Source organism: Papio anubis, chromosome 10 (genome assembly GCF_008728515.1).
Source record: "Papio anubis isolate 15944 chromosome 10, Panubis1.0, whole genome shotgun sequence".
Lineage (NCBI taxonomy): Eukaryota > Metazoa > Chordata > Mammalia > Primates > Cercopithecidae > Papio > Papio anubis.
Window position 1 is genome coordinate 75,543,442 of NC_044985.1, and position 20,261 is coordinate 75,563,702.

The 20,261-nt window shown below is 38.6% G+C and overlaps 1 long non-coding RNA gene across 1 annotated transcript; it reads left to right on the plus strand.

Annotated features, from left to right (window-relative positions):
* The first annotated feature begins 2,935 nt into the window (after positions 1 to 2,935).
* On the plus strand, positions 2,936 to 16,892 carry LOC103876397. The gene is made up of 5 exons (XR_002516210.2): positions 2,936 to 3,091; positions 5,807 to 5,904; positions 11,214 to 11,314; positions 11,415 to 11,616; positions 16,238 to 16,892. It is a non-coding gene; the product is annotated as an uncharacterized LOC103876397 (long non-coding RNA).
* Positions 16,893 to 20,261: the final 3,369 nt, after the last annotated feature.

The following is a 20,261-nucleotide window of genomic DNA, read 5'->3' on the forward strand; positions in this document are numbered from 1 at the left end:
TATGGATCAATCAGCTTAACAGTGTACCTCAAAGTACAGTACCATCAAAAGTTTAAACAAAAATTCTTAACTACTAAACTTAATCTTGTTAGATTCAAAGATAACTCCTCACTGTGTAAATATGACATTAACAGTTGTTTGCTAAGTGATAATTCAGCTCTCCCACAACTTCTGTGTCCTCCTTGTTCTCTAGGAGGTTTGCCTTTCCTTGGCACTATTGTGACTATAAGTACAAACACAAACTTTGGCATCAAAATCACAGCAGAGCTGAGGTGGTCTACCAGATCATCCAGAATATCTTTACATTGACATTCTTTAAATAATTGTCAACATAAAGACACTAGATTAAAAAAGGAAACCTAGGCAATACCATTCAGGAATAGGCATCGGCAAAAACATGAATAAAAGACCAAAAGCAATAACAACAAAAGCCAAAATAGACAAATGGGATCTGATTAAACTAAAGAGCTTCTGCACAGGAAAAGAAACTACCATCAGAGTGAACAGGCAACCTACAGAATGGGAGAAAATTTTTGCAATCTACCCATCTGAAAAAGGGCTAATATCCAGAACCTACAAACAACTCAAACAAATTTACAAGAAAAAAACAAACAACCTCATCAAAAAGTGGGCAAAGGATATGAACAGATACTTCTCAAAAGAAGACATTTATGTGGCCAACAAACATGAAAAAAGCTCGTCATCACTGGTCATTAGAGAAATGCAAATCAAAACCACAATCAGATACCACCTCACGCCAGTTAGAATGGTGATCATTAAAAAGTCAGGAAACAACAGATGCTGGAGAGGATGTGGAGAAATAGGAATGCTTTTACACTGTTGGTGGGAGTGTAAATTAGTTCAACCATTGTGGAAGACAGTGTGGTAATTCCTCAAGGATCTACAGCTAGAAATATCATTTGACCCAGCAATCCCATTACTGGGTATATATCCAAGGATTATAAATCATCCTACTATAAAGACACATGCATATGTATGTTTATTGTGGCACTGTTCACAATAGCAAAGACTTGGAACCAATCCAAATGCCCATCAATGAGAGACTGAATAAAGAAAATGTGGCACATATACACCATGGAATACTATGCAGCCATAAAAAAGAATGAGTTCATGTCCTTTGCAGAGACATGGATGAAGCTAGAAACCATCATTCTCAGCAAACTAATACAAGAACAGAAAACCAAACACCGCACATTCTCACTCATAAGTGGGAGTTGAACAATGAGAACACATGAACACAGGGATGGGAACATCACACATCAGGGCCTGTTGGGGAGTAGGGGGTTAGGGGAGGGATAGCATTAGGAGAAATACCTAATACAGATGATGGGTTGTGCAGCAAACCACCATAGCATGTGTATACCTATGTAAGAAACCTGCACGTTCTGCACATGTACCCCAGAACTTAAAGTACAAAAAAAAAAAAAGAAAAAAAGAATTAAAAAAACCAAAAAACACAAAAAGACCATCTTTTGTAACTCAGACCCTTAAGAATAAGGCTTTTGGAGCCCTCAATTTACCAAAGTCTCTATTTCTTTATATCTTGTGTATTAGTTTCTATTGCTGCTATAACAAATTAGCACAAAATTAGTTGCTTAAAACAATACAAAATTTATTATCTTATAGTTCTAGAGGTCAGAAGTCTTAAAATCAGTGTGTCAGTGTGGCCATGTTCCTTTTAGAGTCTCTAGGGGGAAAAGCCTGTTTCCTTTTCCAACTTCTAGAGCCTGCCTGCATTCCTTGGCACATGGGCCCTTCTTCCACCTTCAAAGAGCATCACATCAAACTCTGCTTCCATTGTCCCATCACCTTCTATGACTTGGACTCATTTGCCTTCCCCTTATAAGTACTCTTATGATTTCGTTGGGCCAGATAGTTCAGGCTAATCCTTCCATCTCTAGATCCTTAGCTTAATTACATCTGCAAAGCACTTTCACCAAGTAAGGTAACATATTCACAGGTTCCAGGGATAAGGACATGGACATCTTTGGGGAGGCCATTTTTTCAGCCTACCATATCCGAATGCTAAAATCTTCTCTTATAAATAATGCTGTGATGTTGTATATAAATTATATTAAAAAGCTGTGATGTTGTATGTTGTATTCATTAGCCATGATTATTCTTTTAGGACAAAAGTCTAATGCTAGAATGTGCAAACCACAATATATATACATTAAAAAAGACTTTTAATAGACAACACCAAATTACCCTCTAGAAGGGTTACTTTGAATTACACTTTTGATAGTAGTGCATAGTTACTTGACTGCATTGGTATTATTTGTTAAAAATCCTTTGCTATTTGATAAGAAAAAATTCATTATTATTTTACCTTAGAGTAATTTGCTGTTAGTTATTTTGATGATATGGAACATTTAAAATATATTCACTGGTTATCATTACAAACAAAAATAATTTAGATGGAAATTTTATTCAAGGCTCTATTGCTCTATAGGGGTTTACTTTGCAATGTAAAAATGTCCTAACCTATAAGTGGTCTGCTTCTAAAATTGCAGCATCAGGAGGAAAATGTAGAACACCTTTGAACTAAAGTTCACATTTCAGAGTGTTTAGGAGAGTGAACTAATTGTTTAAACAGATGTAAGGATGATAGTGTTCAGGATGAAATAATTGTTCAGTGTGTTTTGTGTACAGAGTTGTTATGCTCTTCTAACAGGGATAGCCTGTTCAATTATAGATGTGTGCCCAAGTTAGAGCATGTCACTTGTTTCTACTACACCAGGTGTCTTTCCAGGGAAAACATCTTACAATAAATTTGCATTATTGCTAAATAAGAACTAAATATTTTATCTGAGAGCAATTATCATCTAATTCTTGTCATGAAAATATTAGTGACAGGAAAATTTTAATAGATAAAAATTTGAAGGATTTAAAAAATTGTTTTATTACACAACTATTACATACTCATTCAATAAAAAATTTTCATTGCAGATAATTGGAAGAAACAAAAGCAAGCCGTGGTGAAGAAGGAACGTTTTCTAAAGCCTCTTTTATACCCAGGATGGTTGAGAAGTCAGAGGCCTGCAATGCTAAGAAGAGAGGGTCTACAATGGTAAGATTGAACACATAATATAAAATATGTAGGGGTGTACAGGTGGCTATATTTTATTTGCTTATACTCTATCTTTTCTCCCTCCAAAGCATCACTTGTTGCTGAGTTAGGGAATCCAGACACAATGCAAGGCAAGCCTTGAGAAAAATCATGCAAAATATTGCTTTCAGAGTTTACAGAGGCAACAATATCCTTTCTTTCTTTGCTCAGTCCTGCTGGGGCTTTGCTTTCCTTGAAGAAGATGCGTCAGTGGTTTTCTTTCTTTAAGATATCTAGGAGGAGGTTGTTTTTAGCTGAGAGCTGCTGCTTTGCCTATCACTGCAGTGTCGTGTAGGATGCCTGGTAGAGAAGGCAGCTGGAGAGGAGGAAGTCGGAAAGTGAGTGCCTGTAAAGAAAGAGCTCAGGAATAAAAAGAGAATATGCTAGGCTGTGCGCAAGCAGCAGGTGCAGCTTTCAGGCATGGCAGAACAGGGTGGGTGCCTTTGGCAATCTCTAGTCTCTTGGGATCTTTTATTTGTTTGGTATTCTAAGAAGATCTGACTTATTTGTACCGTTTCAATGATATTGTGAGGTTAATATGTTTCCTGGTGCATAGTAATTAACATCAGGCTCTGCAGAATGGAATATTCCAGGACTTAGAGAATGCTGGGCATTTTATGGGCTGCAGCCAGCAGATGGTGATAGCGTACCATAAAAAAGCCAATGAAGTGGGCTTGGTGAAGCTGGGAGGTTCAGTTTTGTTTTGCTTTGTTATTTAAGCTTGACAATACCCATCTATATATCCTGTGGGTGCACAGTGTTTGAGCCCAGTCTGATCTTAAACTTGTTTTATGATGATATCATTATTTTTTACTGCCACAAATTAACTGTCGGTTTCAATCTACCCCGTGTTTCAGCTGCCTTTAGGGATCATCTTGTCAGTTATGCAGCTTTCCAATTTTATGGCTGAGATCAAGAATGATTCCTTAAAGGCACATGGGAAACACAGTGAAATGTGGGAGAGTGGATGTGAGCTCTGTTACATGGCCGATATTGTAGGTGCACAGGAAAGATAGATAAGGGCAAACCACTAAGGCCCCAATTCAGTTTGAAATTTGACTGTCTTGACATTTACACAGGTGCAATCATTTATCTAGATATTGATGGTGACCTACTATCACTGCAATAAAATGGAGCTAGAGGAGTTCCAGTATTATTTTACAGAGTTATGTTCAAACATGTGAGAATGTAAGGACTTGTGGGCACACCAATGCTTTCAGGTCCACAGGAAATTCTTTCACTAGGACATAAAGTCATTCATTCATTCTTCCTTATGTCCAGCACTTCTTGAGTGCTTATTGGGTGCTTATCCTTGTTCCACGCGCTAGGAAGTCCTTGCAAAATTACCTCGCAGGAACTCCTGGTTGCTGCCTATCTTTTCTTGAAGTGTAAGGGCAAAAGGAGATTAGGATCCTCTTTATGGAGAGCTGGCAGAGCACCACTGATTGATGATAAACTCAAAGGAGAAAAGGGTCACATTCTAGTTTGCTCCAGTCAAAGATTTCCATCAGCAATAGACTGTTGTAAATCTGCTGCTGAACTCTGCTACTGGCCGGCATACTGTCCAAAGGTGTACTGAGAGACATTGGGGAATCCCAAAACTCAGTTAAAAAGGTCAGGCTATTCTTCAAATGTTAGATGGACAAAGTAAGCAAGGGTTCAAGCCCCCTGTCAAATCATCTGCAGTCTACAAATAGCTTATTTTACCAGCTTCCTAACTAATGTGGTATCTTCTTCTAGAACTTGCCGAGTTTTATCAGAATTAAGTAACGGTGGTTCCTCTATAGCCTGTCCATTATGAGCCAGGCCCTTTCCAAGCATTATTATTTTAATCTTTATGACATTCATTCAAATGGGGCATTATTATACTGTTTTGATATATAAGATAACTGAAGCTTAAAGAAGTTGATTAATTTGCCAAGTATGTAGCCTAGTTGAGAATTAAACCAAGGTCTGTCCATGACCCTCCAGCTATGCCATACTCCCTCTCTTTTGAGGAATTGTTTGCTATAACATTGTTTCATTGGCCAGAACAAGTATGGAAGGGAAATAAAAGAAGCCGTCCCAGGATTTGTGCTGAGAGAGGCTGACATCTGTAAGGGGATCAGGCAGAAGACATAATATACAGGAACCCGGAAGCGTCCCATCGTTTAGTCTGCAGGGCTTTGGAATATTGGGAAACAAAATCATCAGAATTTTCTGGGAGACGGGTGGTTAGCCTGAAGAAATGGGGTGTCTTGTTCCAAACAGAGGCTTCAGAGCATCAGACAGACTGTGGAGTTAAAAGAAGAGAAGCAAAGTGCAATTAGAACTGCCATACCAGGAAAACCTTTGCTTGAATGCAGGCTATAAAAGATGGATAGCGATACATTGGTCTTTTCAGCTCCACTCTCAGGCAGGGATAACAACATGACTGGCAGCAGCATTTTGAAACACAGACAGCCACCACCACTGATATTTATTTATAGAGAGAAAGTGCGCGAGGTGGGATAAATGCACAGAAACACTTTTGAGCACTAAGCGCAGTGCAAATGGGTTCACTATTGATTCTTAGCGGAAATGTTCATGTCTGCCTTATGAACAAATATTACTCCTGAGACCGTCTTTAACAAAATATTTAGTCTGACCTCTCCAGACTGCATTTACAAACTCATTTCTCTCTTCTTTATGTTTTAGTCCTTTTCACTGTGATGTAAGTAGGCTCTCCAGCAGCCCCAGAAGACTTTCACAAGAAGAGTTTCAGACGATAGACAATAAACCTAAGTGATTGTGTGGTAGGTTCCATCAAAAGGTATCATGGAAATACTATAGAAGAAGAATGAGAAATTGTAGGAAGTTAACATAAAGGGACACAAGGGCACATCAGGGTGTAACATCAGCTGGTGTGGCAGATCTTGGAATGCCAGGAAGCAAAATTGTCAGACACTGTCTATGGGGTTTTTGCTCCCACCATGGCTCCATTTCCACACGTATGTCATTAAGTCCATTGTGACTGGACACAGCCAAGTGTGGAGAACCACTTAGGAAAGTTTAAGAATCCATTAGAATCATTAGATCTCTTCTGAGCTAGCCAGAATAATTAAATCTACGTCCAATTGGAAACTAGTTTAGCTGCCGATTTTACTTACCTTTCAAAGAATTGAGAGGAAATTCTTACGCAAGATTCACTCACAAATGCCTCCTAATGCATCTTTAAAACATTCTACTCATCTCCCTTCAAAAATGCCTTCTTATTTATGTTGCTGAAGGGCATTTTTCAAAATGTATTGTGACTTTATTTTAGTAGTCTGTGAACTAAGGTTACCCATAGAATGGTTGGAAATTAAGCAGTTTGTGACTATAAGTGATGTAAAAAAAATCAAACTGGATATTTATTTGATTGCTCAAAGTTCTGAGTGCATTATCTAGATAGCTTGTCCATTTTTGTCTGGGTTAATGTCAGAAGTTTTCAATTTCAAATCCCTCCAGAGCAGGACTGATGCCATCTCCATCAGTTTAAGAGCCCCAGGTTCCTCATCCAATAAGCATGTCTTGAGTGCCTAGGATGAGACACAAGTTCTTGACAGGCACAGGGTGCTCTTGTCTGGAGATGGCAGTGAAGACATTTTTCTTCCTGCGTAAATATGTGCAGGAAATCAAAGCTTTCTTTTTTTTCCTTGCAGACTTACCTTTCCCCTCTCCTGATCCTGTAGAAAGACAGGGAAAATGAGGCCTTTTTTTGTTTGTTATTATTATTTTTAAATTTTGAGCATTCAGTTCAAAGCTAAAGTTCTGCTACATATAAATGATAAATGGTTCTATGCTAAGGGGCTTGCCATTGTGTATATGGCCACGTAGCAGACATTTGGCTGTGTTTGTTTTTTTTTTCCCTTTTGCTTTAATCCCCTCATAGAAAACAAACGCAGACTGGGCGTGATGGCTCACGGCTATAATCCCAGCACTTTGGGAGGCCCAGGCTGGTGAATCATCTGAGGTCAAGAGTTTGAGAGAAGCCTGACCAACATGGTGAAACCCTGTCTCTACTAAAAATACAAAATTATCTGGGCGTGCTGTTGCATGTCTGTAGTCCCAGCTACTCGGGAGGCTGACGCAGGAAAATCATTTGAACCCAGGAGGCGGAGATTGCAGTGAGCCGAGATTGCACCATTGCACTCCAACCTGGACAATAAGAGCAAAACTCTGTCTCAAAAAAAACCAAAAAACTAAAAACAAAACCATAATGCAGTCTCCCAGTTACCACACTTTCTATACCATTGCTTCCCTTTGAACCTTTCAATTCTCCCACCAACAGTTTAGAGGCACTTTTGGCCACCCAGCAGCTTGAAACCTGCAAACACCATAGTATTTGCAGTCTATCTAGGGCAACAGGAACCCAAAGGTATCTATCAGTCTTGGGAGCCTCATATGTACACAGATTTTCTTCTTGGAATTTTATTTTATTTATGTATTTATTTTTTTGAGACGGAGTCTCGGTCTATCATCCAGGCTGGAGTGCAATGGTGCAATCTCGACTCACTGCAACCTCTGCCTCCTGGGTTCAGGCGATTTTCCTGCCTCAGCCTCCTGAGTAGTTGGGATGACAGGCATGTGCCACCACGCTGGCCTAATTTTTGTATTTTTAGTAGAGACGGGGTTTCAGGAAATGTGTTTGGTTCACCTATATGGAATCTGAAGTATTCGCCTCTTGATACAAATTATTTATATTTATAGAAAATTTATTGTATTTCTATACCCACTAATCACCTGTTCTGGAAAATGTTTCCAAAGGTAGAGAATGAAGTGTAGGAAAAAGCCCAGGGGACTACAGATAAGACGCTACTTCAAAACTTTAGGGCTGGAGCAAGTCACTTTCATAAGTTTCAGAATTCCCACCAGTTAAAGTGGAAGTAATAATGCCTTTCTTAGCTTTGCTTAATGGAGGTACAAATCATTTAAAATTCCAAAGTACGTTGCAAGTGTATGGTTAGAATGAAAAAAAAAAACAACATTTATTAGGTTTTTTTCTATATGTAACAAGTCAAGCTAAGGTCATACTATTGTGTAAGGAGAGAGCCTTATCTACATATTCCTCACTGTGACTTTTGTACATAAACAGATCACCACAACCACAAGCAACAAGGTAGTATTGGTTTCACAGTTAAAACACTGGGTTTTAGGATAGACAGACATGGGTCCAAATTCTAGCTCTGCCATTTTGTGACCTTGTTATTTAACCTCTCTATTTTCTCATTCATAAACAAAGCTAATAATTTCTACTTCATGGAATTTCAATACAGATGAAATGAGACATGGTATGATATACTATTGGGCACAACATGAGGATAAAATGGTTGGTTAGGAACATGGGTACCCTTCTACCACAAAAGGTAATTTCTCTTTGCTTTAAGTGAAATATTATGCCCTCACAAAAGCTGTAAATTCATAAGAGTTTTTAAAAAATTTCATAATCATGCCTTAATTTCACATGAGAGAAATCTAGTTTTAGCCAAGAACCTTTCCCACATCAAGTCTTTTCATGGAGAAATGAGGGTCTTCCTTCCCACTGTCTTCAAATTTGTGGCACCATCAGCCTTTTTAGTAGCTACTAATTCTTAGACTCATGGTCTGCCACAAGCTGTTGGTCAAAAGGAACCCATGGGCGTCTGATTGCTGTGCTGCTTCTGCCACATCAGATAGGACTGAGTCCAATCACATTGAGTCCTTGGGGATGTGCTTGCCAGGGAGGTGTTAAGGTTTACCACATAAGCACATGGACTTTGAGATAGACTGCCTGCATTCAAATCTCAGCTTTGCCCATCTTTCCCTGAGTGATCTTGAACAAATAACCCTTTTAAACCTCCACTTTTTCATTTAATAAGTTGATAATAGTAATAACCAACATTTATGTAAGCTCTTTCCATGTGCCAGGTTCTGTGCCCGGTGTTTTACATGCACTAACTGATTTAACTTTATAGCATCCTGTGAAGTAGGGATTTAGTATTTTTCAGTTTTCTTAAAAAAATTGTAGTAACAAAATTTAAAATGAGATCTACCTCCTTAATACATTTTTAAGTGTACAACACCTCATTGTTAACAATAGGCACAACATTGGAAGGCAAATCTCTAGAACTGATTCATCACGCGTAACTAAAACTCTACACTCATTGAACAATAATTCCTCATTTCTCCCTCCCTGAAGCCTTTGGCAACCACTGTTCTCTCTGTTTCTAGTCTGAATGTGACTATTCTTGATACTTTATGTAAGTCAAATAATATAATATTTGTCTTTCTATGACTAGTTTATTTAACTTAGGATAATGTCTTCAAGATTCATCCATGTTATCAGAAGTGGCAGGATTTCCTTCTTTTTTCTTTTTTTTAAAGGCTGAATACTGTTTTTATTGTATGTATATACCACGTTTTAAAAAACCATTTATCCACCAATAGATGTTTAGGTTGTTTCTGCATTTTGGCTTTGTGCATAATGCTGTAATGAAGTTGAGAATGTGGATATCTGTTCAGGATCTTGAATTGAAATGAGGTGAGGATTATTTCTAACACCCATTTTACAAATGAAAAAAAAAAACACAACCAGAAGGATAGAGAGGTTAAATATATTTTTGTGGGGTACACAGCTAGTAATTGTTACAGCTGGGCTTCAGTCCCACTGACTAGTGTAGAGATTGTGTTCTGAAAGTGATAACACTTAACACTAGCATTGGACTCTTAACAGTACCTGGCACCTGCAAATACAAAATAAATATCAGCTAATTCTATTAGCAGCAAGGAGGATGTGCCTCTGGCTTTAGTGCTTTTGCCCACCTAGCTTGCATTTTTTTCGATTATACTTCTGAAGAGCTGAAACTCCCTGTTACGAGACTGAACTTAGGCTTGTTACAGAAGTAAATTTGTATTAATGTTAACTTAGAAGGTCAGTTCTAACCTTAGACTTCTATAAATTCTGGCAAAATTCTAGTAGGAAGTCTTCCCCCTCTTTTCTTTTTCTACACCTTCTCTCTCCTTCTAACTGGCATTTCATAAATATATTTACTGACTCCCACACCTAAATTCAAATATTAAAAGCAAAGCCTTACTCTCTTGCACCAAAAATAAAACCCAAAACTACCATTCACTCTTTTAAACTAGAATTCTAATCCTAGAGATGATGTATTAACTCTGTCGAAACATGAACAAAACTGTCCTGACCCTCAGTATCCTCTCTGGAGAAGGTCAGAACACAGTTGTGGCCACAAAAATTGCCACTGAGCCCTGATATAAATAGCAGTGAATTGACCATGCAAAAAACGGAGGACTGAAGGGTCAATGAAAGCTAATTGTAACTTGAGGGTCTTGCCTGGATTGTGGGAGAGCAGGGTTAGAAGCCTTGCAAAGCTGACATTTTACTCCCAGATGAGTCTACTTTTGGGAAACTATTTATTTATGGACGTGCATAGAGCCTAGGAATTAGAGGTGGATGCCAGAGGGAGCCTTGTAAGAGCTTACGGCTGTCCTGTAACCGGAAGTCAATCTGCCATTCTCCTCTTATCCTCTGGTTCCTGGTTTGTGATTTTTCACTGCAGCAAGTATTCTGCTTCTTCCCCGTCACAGAAAATATGGCTTTTCTTATCTGTAAGGTGTCTCAATTTAGTGGAAAATAGAATTGAGTCCACTGCCCACTCCCTGTTCCAGGACTGTTTTTTCTCAAAATAGGAAAGATATAATGTGTAGGCTGGGTGGCTAGAATTAGGTTGAATCAGTACGAAACAGGGAGATTTGTTTGCTTCAGAAGAAAATCTCCCACTGCCTTGCCTGGCTGCAGAATCCAGGACAAATATCAAGACTTGGAGCTACAGAAATCAAATCATCCTGAGTGGATTATTATAATGATGACCCTCTCCATGGATTGCCACATGCCCTTTTAACAAAGCCTTTTGTGGCCAAACTGGCATTTCTAGTTAAGATTTTGAAACCATTATATTTAATGCCTTCTCATTGATTAGGTCAAAAAAGAAAGAAATCGACTTTCCTATGGAGATAGGCAAATCTTTTCTTTCTTTCTCTGTTTTTATAATGAACTGAAATACAAAGCCATCTTGTTCTCTAGATATCCAGAGAAAATTAATCACCTCAAAACAGAGAAGGAGAAAGTTGGAAGTACAAAATGACATGTCTGAGTTTTTCTGTGACTCCAAAATACCCACTCAGGTAAAGATACCACCAGATTTATTGTTATCCAGCCTTTGGGTTCTTATTTCTGATCTACCTATTGGGTAATAAAGGATTCATTTTATTTTGATTGTTTCAGAATATCACAGAGCAACAGAGAAAATGTGGATCACTCCAACTCTAGCACAAGGTCGGGGAGGAAAAAAATCAGAGAGTTTGGAATTTCTAAGTGCTCGTGTTTGAGAAATGGGGAGCATCACAAACTAACAGCAGAGGTGGACATTTTTTACTGAGTGATGGAACAGCACTCGTCAAATGCAAATAACAATTGTACAAAGAAGGTAACTTCTTTCTCTGTCCCCACATCTTTCCATCTGAAACTTCATTCTTCCGTTAAAAAAGAACTGTGCTTTGTGATGTATAAAGTCTGTTTCTTTCTCTTCAAGTTGAATGTTAACGTTCTGCCTTGTGCCCTTAACTTAATGGATATTCTCAAAACTGACAGCTTTTTCTTCATGCGGGAAGAAGAAATAATTCTGAATTAAGAACACCAAAATAGGTTAAGGATACATTATGTCAGAGGCTGTAGATTGTTAACAAGCAAAGGAAGCACACAGCATGGAATATAATACAATTAAGGGCACCTGGGTAAGATTGCCAGCCATTTCATCCCAATGACTTCACCTGTTGATGCCAGAGGTGGCCCTTTCCAGTCTGTCTAACATTTTACAGAGCCCAGGTGTTTTTCTAATTTCTGAGTGATCTGCAATTATCAAGTGTAGTAGATGCTGTGGCACCCTGCCTGGATCCCTTACCCGGCCCATGACTCCCTTCTCCAGTTGCTGTGAGTGTAGACTTCTAATGACCCACAGCTGTCCCCTTTTCTAGAGAATTGCGAGTGGCAGCTGCACCTCCCAGGAGGTCATGCTCCTCACTCCAATTAAGGGCAGCCAATGACTGATGAATGTGGGGCTACAAATGGTTCCCTTACGTTGAAGGAGAGGGCCAAAATTAATTTTGTGGTGTGATCCCATGGATCAGGTCAAGACTAGCCTTTGTACAGGACCACATCCGTGTTGAGCTCTTTCCTCTCTCCTCTCCCGCTTTGCACCCCACTCTGCTGGCTTTCTCTGAAGAGCACAGCTTCACTAAACCTTGTGCGCCAGAACTACTGTCTGAGGCTCTGATTCTAGTGTGCCCAGAACTAAGAGACTGAGTTTGCTCATATGTCTTTCTTAATGGATTCAATAACATAATATCATTGTTAACTAGAATTCCCTGAAAAATAATAGACTATTCTCTCTGAGTTGCTGAGATCTTTTCTTCAATAAGAAAAGTTCTTTCAGTTCAGCAGTGTTCTCTGGGTAGCCTTTATCCATCAGCTTACATGGAAAAATCATGGTTGACAAAGGATCAAAGTCACAAAGGTTGAAAATTTGAACCCTGTGACTGATTCCTACTTGCCTCTTTCTCATTTTGTTAGTTTGTCTAGTATTCAACACTATTTACAGAACTCCCCTTAAAAGCTTGGCTTTTCAAGTTAGAACAATGTTCTGCCACAATAGGAATAATTACGATGGTCTTAGTATATGGTAGTCATCTGGGTAGCAAAATAAAAGATTTTTGCTTGGAATCAAATAGTCCATTCAAGTCTGAAATGATATGTATTTTCTGGGCCCTCTGTAATTAGAAATGTGATTGTATAAATGTCTGAAAATCTTTTCTGGTTTTAAAGAAATTGGCCTACAGCCTGTTCTAATCCGGACACAAAATTCGCAGAATTTGAAGGTCTCCTTGTATCACTACCAGCTAGTGGTATGAGGGTGGGCTGATTCAGCAATTGGAAGAACGGTGATTCCAGCTGACAGGTGCAGTCCTCCAGGAAATGTCAGGTTGACCCTGCTGCTTAGAAAAGCAGAACAGAGAGGTGATGGCAAAGGATACAGGGAATGGAAATATTTTAAAGGCATTATTATTTCTATTGGGTGGGGCAAGGATACATGATTGCACAGTGGAAGAGTTGGAATCCTTCACTCATTTGACAACTGTGCTTTGTATCAAACATAATGTCCAAACATGTTGACTGATGCACTGAATTGGGTGTTACTGATTCTCAATACTATATTTTGCTCTAAACAAATCGGTTTTTTGTTTCTACCATGTTATTGCTTATTTATAATCAACATCTTCTATCCTAAAACATTTCTAAAGCAAGCAGGTTCGTGCTGTTTCTATTTAGACATTTGATGTTCATTTGGGTCCAGTGTCTTCATGTTTACAAGAGATTTTTGCTGGATTTGTAGGATGTAAAGTTTTTACCATTTGATCTTTGAATGGGATGCATCCATTAGAAGGTCAGTGCTGAAAAGTCAGGAAATTGCTTTTAATTTTATGTAATTTATGGTTTATTTGTAAAATTCACAGAATTTCACACCCTAAGATTGTTTTCCTGGGATTCTGTTTCAAAAAGGCCACTGGATCTTAAGGGAAGATGAACTCATTTTGTTACTGTTGTTGAATTTCCAAACAAAAGGGCTTAAGACTTGGAATTTGCCATTTATTACTGAGAAAGTAGAGGTAACTATTCTAGTTGCTAATGTCCTTGTTCAATATCCTTTCCCTGCCTGCCACAGGATTGTCATCCCACTTTAAAGGGTTAGATCACAGAAGAGGCATCTCTCAAAGTTAGGTACTTCCTATCCCTCTTTGATAGGAGGAAAGCAATACTTGGTGAATCAAAAGAAAAATACATCAGAAAATCTGAATTGTTCTATTCTCTTTCCTATGTCCATAATGCATTTTATAACTGTCTTTATCGAAATGGAAACATATGTCAAATTTTTAAAAACAAGAATGGTGGCACTGACAGTATGCTTTTCTTTAAGGTTTCTTACCAAGCAATAACTGGAAATATAAAAATTAACTTCAGATTTTATATTTCAATATACTATGTTATTGGAATGTTTTGTTCTGTAACATGTATTTGTAAGATTTATTGAAAAGAAATTCAATGGTATTTGCATTTTAAAATCCTGAGGGAGTTAAAATTTTGACCTTGATTAGCTTAAGCATCTCTAATAGTAGTTTCTACAATTAGAATCTGGCAGGGAGAAAAAAAATCAGTGGGTAAGAGGAAGGACACAAGGATATTTTCGTAAGCTTATAAATTGGCTATGTCACTGCTTTAAGTTGGTTTAATATGTTGGTTTAAAATTTAGTCTTCTTCTTGTTCTAATTATTTCTTGCCTACTTCTAGAAATAAGCCAAGATTCCTTGAACTAGAACAGAAACTAGAACTTTCTTATTAGCCTCTCTTAGTTGTTTGGCTAGTAATTGTGTGATTAGACTCATAGTTTAAGTCATCAAGGCAGATTAATCACTTGTGAATAATTATTTTTATAGATATGACTGTGGGAAAAACAGACCATTGGTAAAATGGAATCTTTAAAATATAGTTAATCCTTAATTATCCATGTTCATAAAAAAGGAAAAGATCCAAGAGATATTTGAGCAATAACCTGTATATGTTATTGACATGCATTTATATGTTTTTTTTGTTGTTTGTTTTGTCTTTTTTTTTTGAGACAGAGTCTCGCTCTGTTGCCTAGGCTGGAGTGCAATGGCCGGATCTCAGCTCACTGCAAGCTCCGCCTCCTGGGTTTACGCCATTCTCCTGCATCAGCCTCCCGAGTAGCTGGGGTGCCACCTCGCCCGGCTAGTTTTTTGTATTTTTTAGTAGAGACGGGGTTTCACAGTGTTAGCCAGGATGGTCTCGATCTTCTGACCTCGTGATCCGCCCGTCTCGGCCTCCCAAAGTGCTGGCATTTATGTGTTTTTAGAGCAGGCTTTCTTCTATAATTAAAATATTTAAGGCTAACCTGAAAATTAGTTTACATTCTCTGAGTTTTTACCAATTAATGACAGTGATGTCATCCAAAAATACTCTGGGTGTTGAAGGTCAGTCAGTCTGGAAAGAACTCTTTTGCTGCAGTTGATTGACTAAGTAAGCAAGCTGCATCTGAATACTTGAGAATTCGTTTCAAGCACGAAAAAATGCAACAGAACAACAGCTACCAAAAAAAAAAAGAAAAAAAAAGAAAAAAAGTGCAAAAGTCCCCACTGTGTCAGAGGGTCTTTGTATCACAGAGTGGTAATTATTTCATTGCGTATGTAAAATATTTGTTGTATTAAGTTGTGAAGATTCCTAAACCATGTAATATGAAATGTATATTGAGAAAGGATGAAACTGTATGTTGGAAGATTAGCTGCTTCCTTTCCCCAAGAGTTTTCCTCAGGATCATCCCAAAAATGTACAGGGCCTCAGGTAAATATTTGTTGTGGGTCCTCTGTCTGTATAAACGATTTGATTTAAAAAGTGTTACAAAGTTTATTCTTCAGAATAATGGGTAAAGTGGAGCTACTTACACACTCGTTTATTGTCCAATCATTGCTTGCAATGATTCCTCATATCATCCAGTAGATTGGCACTGTATCTTCTGGTTCTCTATTGTCAAACGTGTGGTTCCTGGCTAATTTCATACCTTCCACCATGTGAGAAACAGGTAGCAATGCTGTTATTATTCACAATGCAATGGCTCCTTAGATTCTTTTATACTGAGACAGTATAGATCTTCTTGCCTCTGCAGTTCTCTAATACCATTTATTTAATGCTAGTTCCATCATTACTCATGAGGCTACATCATTCATCATGTCACCCATGACTACTGGTTTCTCATGACCGTCTCAAAGGCTGTTACTACGCTTTGTTGATGATGACCACAAATGCAAATTTTATCAAGCATATGCAGGAAAATGTGAATGATAAGTTGTTTTCTGGTCATGTAAAATTTACTGTATAGAATTTTACAGCATGTAAACTTAGGATACTGTATTTTCCAGTATGTCTTCTCCTGAATGCTTTAGGCAGTGGCCACTGTGTTCCTACAATGTGATCTCTTTTAGTGCTGCTGGACGTTTGCCTTCCACCACTTCTACTAGTGGGGAAAATAAGTGAAGAACCTACAGAGGATAAGAAGAGTGGTCCCATTTGCAGAAGAAATGTCCATCTCTTGTCTAGCATGGCTCAAGACCAGCCTGGCACAGTACAACATCAACACATGATGTAAGGCAAGAGAGGAGACGGATCTGAAAAGTCACAGGGTAAAGGAGAGCAAAGATCTTGAAAGCTCTGGGTGCAGATGGTCAAGGCCACCCCATAGCCTGACCCATGGTGTAGAGCCTGTGGAGGAAGTAGAATGACAGCTGTAGGTAGAGGATACCTTGTGCCATCCTGGTTCCTCCATACACTGGAGGTGGCACCACAGTCTAAAGAGCTATTATACCAGCTCATGTGTGTGGCTCAAGCCCAGGGATCGGCAGAGTCCTGAATTGTTCTGTGTCCCTCCAAAGTCAGGGTCACTGTCACCCTAAGTCAGCATGTCAGCACCATTCCAGAGGCCCAATTTTATCCAATCTTTCACAGTCTCATATAAAAAGTATTATCCTGGACAGCAGTGCCTTTCCTCCTAGAGGTTCTTTGGGAATTTGGTTTACCCCATGCTTTAGGCAGAGAATAATTTATTATTATTATTATTATTTTAAGCAACAGGGTCTTGCTCTGTCACCCAGACTGGAATGCAGTGGCACAAACACAGCTCACTATGTCTTGAACTTTTGGGCTTAAACAATCATCCTGCCTCAGCCTTGAGAAGCTAGGACTACAGGCACATGCCACCATACCCAGCTAATTTTTAAATTTTTTGTAGAGATGGGACATTGCTATGTTTCCCAGTCTGGTCTCGAACTCCTGGCCTCAAGTGATCCTCTTGCTTTAGTCTCCCAAAATGCTGGGATTATAGGCACGAACTACCATGGCTGGCCCAGGTAGATACTTAGTGAGTGCTCTGTAGAGGAGAAATGGAGACATAGGTCCTGATCTAGTCTGAGACTTCCTGACCAAACAGCAGAGGAGCTGGTCCTAGGCACCAGATTGGGACTTAGAAAATTTCTTGGAAGGCGCTTTAAGGCATGGTGCTCCCTGAGGTGCAGGCCAAGGTCAGGGTTCCTGCTTACCTGGATCAAAGGATGGTACTGGATCTCCTCTCAGCTTCTTTGTTTCGGTTCATCACTAACAATTACCTCATATGATCTTGAAGTTTGTTCTTAAATTGCTGCCTAGTTACTACTAAGTGCCTTCCTTGATGTCCCAGGAGGCAACCTTCAGAGATGTGCTTTTAGGGTCTCTGCAGCAGAGGTGAGGAAGTTTAAGATTTTGAGAGTAAATTACCACATTCTTCAAGAATTAACATAAATTCATATGCATTAGCATTATATGTAATAGTTCATCTCTACTTCAGAACACTGGACTGATCTCTGAAGAGAAACTTCCAGCTCATGGACTCTTCACACAGAGAAACAGCTCACGGAAATGGGGTCATTATTATTGCTTACTGTGTTTTCATTTAAATTGAGGAAAGCAGAGCGACTTGTCACTTCAGTAGAAAAAAATAGAATATATGAGTTTTGTGGAAGCTTCAGGAGTCACAAGTTACGACTAGCAATGTAAATCTATTTTTTAGTGTCTAGTCCCATTCAAAGAACAATGAAAGGTAGTGGAAGTCTCTTTGTCTTTTTGTGCTTGGAAGAAATCGATATGAAAAATTGGTATTCTACAGTCATAGATCAAACATTGTAGTTTAGGAATTTTAGAATGACGATAATTAGAAAGAAATACATCTTTTGTGGAAAAAGTAGTACTTTTTATTTCTTTGGTGTTGCTGGGAGAAAAGATGTGGTAATGTTCAGAGGGTGGAGCTTTCTTCCTGCTCTGAAGCACAGATGAACTCCAGACTTTAATTTTAACTTTAATCTGATCCCTTCTGCTTTTCTATTTTCTTTTTCTTATTCTTTATCTTCTTTTTTATGGTGCCATTTCTTTACAGGCAAGGGCATACTGTTAAAAGCCTTTTGTGTCTAAAGGGATCACTTCCTTCAGAAGTTGTTATTTAAATTTGCCTTAGCGGAAAATTAGTTGACTCTATTCCAAAATAGAGACTCTTGGAGGACTCGTCTAAGAGAAGAAGGTGTTTCAGGTAGAACAATGGGTCTGATGCAAACTCTGTCCATAAATTAAAAAGGGAAATAATAAATAATGTGTCTCTGTTTTAGGATTATTCATTGCTGATCTCTTTGCTTATTCTTATGTAACTATTGAAGAAATAAAAAGCTACTCTTATGTGTAATGAATAATGCTGATCCACATTTGTCACTAAGGAAGGAGCTCCAAGCAAGATTAAAAGAGAAAAGCAATTTGATTCCTTTTGTTTAAATTCAAAGAGAAGATACAGAGACACATTTGCTATATATTTTTTTCCCCTGGAAAGATGTGTAAGAAAACCATTGACCATGATTATCACTGTGGTGTGGGGTTGGGAGAAGTGGGGTAGGAGTAGTTTGTTTATATCCCGTTTAATACCTGTTTGCAGTATTTCAGTTTCCTTACTATGTTTCTTTATGTGGTAGGCAACATTCTCAAATGGCTCCCAAGATTTCCTGCCTCCTCAGTGGACATGCCCTGTGTCATCCCAGGTCTGTGACTATGGTGGGTTTTATTCTTGTGATTTAATGATGTTGTGTGGCACCATTGACTTTAAGAGGGATGATCCAAGTGGGCCTGACCCAATCACATGAGTCCTTTAATGGCAGAGAGTTTTCTCTAGTTGGTGGAAGCAGATGATGAGGAAATCAGACCTTTAAAGCATGAGATGGACTGGACTTGCCATTGCTGGCTTGAAGATGGAGGGCACTACACGGTGGGGAATATGGGCAGCCTCTAGGAGTTGAGAGCAGTCTCTAGCTGGCAGCCAGCGAGGGGATGGAGACCCATTCCTATTACTGCTGGGAACTGAATTCTGCCAACAAGAACAAGCTTTGAAGCAAATTTTCCCAGATCCTCCAGACAAGAACTCAGTCCGACTGACACCTTGATTTCAGTCTTTAGCTACCCTGAGCAGAGCACTGAGATTGGGAAATTTATTATTTTCCAGTTATTTCTTATTTCCCACACTGGATTTCTGACCTACCAAACTGTGGGCTAAAAAATGAGTGCTGTTTAATGTCACTACATTTGTGGTAATTTGTTACACAACAATAGAAAACTACTATTACACTTTGGGAGGCCGAGACGGGCAGATCACCTGAGGTAAGCAGTTCAAGACCAGCCTGACCAATATGGAGAAACCCGGTCTCTACTTAAAATACAAAATTAGCCAAGCGTGGTGGTGCATGCCTGTAATCCCAGCTACTTGGGGGGCTGAGGCAGGAGAATCGCTTGAACCCGTAGGTTGCGGAAGCTTCAGGAGTCACAAGTTATGACTAGCAATGTAAATATATTTTTTCGGAGGTTGCAGTGAGCCGAGATCGCACCATTGCACTCTCCAGCCTGGGCAATAAGAGTGAAACTTAGTCTCAAAAAAAAAAAAAAAAGAAGAAAGAAAACTATTAGTTTTCCATAATATTTTAATATAAGAAAATAAACAATTACAGTAGGGATTATCTGGACAGTGAGATTAGGAGTCATTTTTTCCCTATTTAATATTTTTTAAAATAAATAAAAAACCTTAATAAATATAATTAAAAAAAACAAGGATGAGTTGTTATTGTAAGGAGAATATGCCCTCTTTCAAAGTTGGATATAAAGTTACTATACTAAAGGGAGCCATATTTTCTCATTGATTTCCATTTTATGTTTTCATTTATACATTCCTACCTCATCCTTTAACATTATAAATTAACAATGTGTCTTCATGAGAGAAAATTTCCTTAAAACCAAAAAGCAAACCAATTTGGAAACTTTCAGCAAGAGAGTGACTAAGCAAACAGTTTATTGAGGGACACTAGGACTATAGGATGGAAAAGGCACGTCTGTTTGCTTTTGCCAGTAAACCCAGCCCCTCTCACAGGTCTTGGCATACTGTCTGTTTCAACA